Genomic DNA, 3526 nt, shown 5'->3' with positions numbered 1-3526 from the left:
GCAGATGGCCTCCAGGATCACCTCTAGCCAACAGCCAGAAAGAAGCAAGGCCCTCAGTCCTACAACCACAAGGAAATGAATTTTGCCAACAACCCAAATGAGCTTGGAAGTGAATTCTTTCCTAGTGGAGTCTCCAGATGAGAATGCAGCCCAGCCAACACCTTGATTTCAGCCTTATGAGACCCTGAGCAAAGGACCAAGTTAAGCCAAGCATAGACTACTGACTCATGGAAACTATGCGATAACAACTGTGTGTTGGTTTAAGTGGCTAGATTTTTGTTAATTTGTTATGCAGCTATAGAAAACTCGTATATCTTCCTACCCTCAACCCCCAAATCCATCAGTCATTCAAGGTTTTGCATCACTCTATAGTTATTAAGAAAAAATCATCAAAATGACTTATAAAATTATGAATGTCTCTACCCACCTCTCTAGCTTCATACATTCCACCTTGCTCTGTGAGCCAGCCACACAGACCTTCTTTAAGTACCTTGGATTAGTCTACTGTCCTGCAACCACATGGCATTTGCTCCTGATGTTGCCTTGAGGGCTCTGTTTAACTAGGTAGCTCTTACTCAACCCACAGGTCTTCAGTTCCAGCATCACTTCTTTGAGGAAGCCTTCCTTGAATCTCCCTGTCAGGATTAAAGTCCCATTAGTGCCTCCTGTAGAATTGTGTCTCTCTTACTCATAGCAATTGTCAATTATGATTTTACATATTTATTTTGATCTTTGTTTGATTAAAGTTTATCTCTGCCACTAGTCCGCAAGTTCAATGAAGACTGGAACATTACCCATTTTGGCTGATCATTTTATCCCTATTGCCTAGCAGAGTGGAGCCCTGGTGGTGCAGTGGTTAAGAGCTCAGCTGTTAACTGAAAGCTCAGCAGTTCGAATCCACTAGCCACTCCTTGGAAACCCTATAGAGTAGTTCTACTCTGTCCTATAGGGTTGCTATGAGTCAGAATCGACTCAATGGCAACAGGTTTTTTTTTTTCCTAGCATAGTAACTAACACATAATAACCCATTGACGTTGAGTCGATTCCAATTGATAGCATCCTTATACGACAGAGTAGAGCTGCCCCATAGGGTTTCCAAGGAGCGGCTGGTGGATTTGAACTGCAGACCTTTTGGTTAGCAACCAAGCTCTTAACCACTGCACCACCAGGGCCCCATCACACATAATAGGTACTCAAATTGTTCCTTGAATGAATGAAAAGAGAAGTGGATGCTGTTTTTAGGACCCCACTTCACACCAGTGAATCCAGATTAGAGCACTGGATCTTGCCTCATCCCATTGGATCCAGATTAGAGCAAGGTTTATAAAATGAGGCTGATCCTCAGTCCATATCCAACCATGGGAGCTCCAGGTATGGCCTAGGCTTTGAGGAACACAAACTACAATCAGCCAAATATCCATCAATTTTTATTCTTCAGGCAAAGGATTATTAATGGCCAACAACTGTATGTAAGGTGATGTGCTAGTTACCACGCAGGCTTCTGAGAGGTACGATGCAAAATCTCTGGCTTCCAATGACAGGCAAGGACCCATTTTAGGGCTTCAAGGGAAAACTGAATATACCTTCCACTTTCTCTTTTATTAAAGAAATAGTCCTTTATGATACAACTGATGAAGTTGAAATTGCCTGAAAAATCCTGTTGAAGTCCATCTTAATTAAAAGAGAGATAAGTTAGAAGACAATAAACTAAGGTTATAGATGTGCCATCCCAAGCCTTCTAGAGCTCTTACATGCCCAAGTTCTATTAAACACCTCTTATAAATTATGAGGAACTATAAATAGTATTTTTTTCACAAAATATTGAGTAGTTGCTACACGTTAATCACTCATCAATTTCCTTGATTATATGGTGGTTACATTCCTTGGTGGGGCAGAGACAGTAAACATATCAACAAATAAATATATAATGTGTCAGGTAGTAATAAGTGCCCTGGAGAAGAACAAACCAGGGTAAGGGGTTAGAGAGCCATGGTGGGGTATGCTATTTTACATAGAATGCTCAAGCAATAAGGTGGTATTTGAGCCAACAGTTAAAGCAAATGAGGCAGAAACCCAAGGGGATATCTGGAGGATAAAAGCATGCCAGGCTGAGAGAGGAGCAAGTGCAGGTAGAAGCTTGCTTTGCTTGCAAGAGAAATAGCAAAAAGACTGAAAGAGCTAGAGAGCAGTGAGTGAGTAAGTGGGACAGTAGGAGGAGATGAGGTCAGATATGTAGAAGGAGACTAGATTGTGTAAACCCTGTAGAGACCTGGGCCTTTAACTTGAGTGTGACATTACATTTTAAAAGACTTGCTGTGGCTGTTGTGGTGGTTGGTTAGTTCTCAGGAGTCAAAGGTGACCAGTTCAGAGGTCAGACCAATGGACAGGGTCAAAGATGATGGTAGCTTCTACTCAGGCTGGTAGCTGTGAAGGTGTTGAAAAAAGTTAGATTCTGTATATATTTTAAATTTCAAGTTGTCAGTATTTACTAATGGATTGGTTGAGAGGAAGAAGGGAAAGAGAGGAGTCTGGCCATCCTCTAGAACTCAAGGCAATTTTATTTTTAAAAAGCAGACATTCTTCACCCTCTTTCCCACCCTGTTTTTCCTACAATAACATCAACAAAACAATTTTGGGACATGCTTGATTCTCAGATTTCTTCACCTCAATAAAATTTAAAAATTTGGATGCTAAGAAGCAGTTTTTTCCTCTGAAAATGGTATCTGCCTTTTCTACATCTCCACTGACGAAAGATGAGAGAAATGCTTTCCGCTGTAGAATGACAGGTTCCACTCCAATACAAAATAAATGCAGATCTGATGCTGTGCCTCACTAAATATGAGAATGAATGACTAAAAAAACTCTCCACTTCAATGTGCCTGGGACATTAGTGGGAAGGTTGGTGGCCTCTCCAGTGTCCTCCCATTTCTGTAACTCGGTTCTCAGAAGGAGCTGATCACCAAAATTATCCAATAATCATCCTCTCTGCTGGTCTCATGCTCTGCAGATTTGGCCTTAAAAAGTCAAATAGAAAGTTCTCCAGTGTGTATGGCCAAAGTTGGAAATCAAAACCACCCCAACCCTGCAAATAGGTCATTGATTTTCCTCAAGTTTGGCCTACAACCGCTGTCTTTAAGAGAATTATCATGCTGCCAAGTTTTAAAGTTTATGACTTCAACTGTTTGGGAGGAATGAGACCTAATAAGGGTGAAAGATCTTTACTACCATTGGTTCATGTGCTTCTACTCTTCCCCATCTTGCAATAAGTAAAAGAATCTCTGAGGTGGTTTTCTTTTTTTTTTTCCTTTTCCTAAAACATTACTTGAGGGATAAAAATAGAATGAAACATCTATGTGAAGGGTGAGCATTAATAAGGTATGTGTGTGTGTTTATGTACCTGTGACTGTATATTTCCTTTCAGGATTAGGAAGGGAGATGTCAGATACAAGTATGACTAAAAGGAGGGAAAACAAAAACCAAAATGGCCTTTCCCTCTTTTGATTCTCAGAAACCTCCTAATTGCCAA

The 3526-nt window shown here is 40.7% G+C and overlaps 1 long non-coding RNA gene across 1 annotated transcript; it reads right to left on the bottom strand.

Annotated features, from left to right (window-relative positions):
- Positions 1–374: 374 nt before the first annotated feature.
- Positions 375–2422, bottom strand: LOC111819909 (uncharacterized). The gene is made up of 3 exons (XR_002823465.1): positions 2299–2422; positions 1491–1671; positions 375–635 (listed from the first exon to the last, which is right to left on the bottom strand). It is a non-coding gene; the product is annotated as an uncharacterized LOC111819909 (long non-coding RNA).
- Between the last annotated feature and the right edge of the window lie 1104 nt (positions 2423–3526).

The sequence above is a fragment of the Trichechus manatus genome, unplaced genomic scaffold (assembly GCF_000243295.1).
Source record: "Trichechus manatus latirostris isolate Lorelei unplaced genomic scaffold, TriManLat1.0 scaffold00021, whole genome shotgun sequence".
Classification (NCBI taxonomy): Eukaryota; Metazoa; Chordata; class Mammalia; order Sirenia; family Trichechidae; genus Trichechus; species Trichechus manatus.
This window is presented reverse-complemented; position numbering and strand designations above follow the sequence as displayed.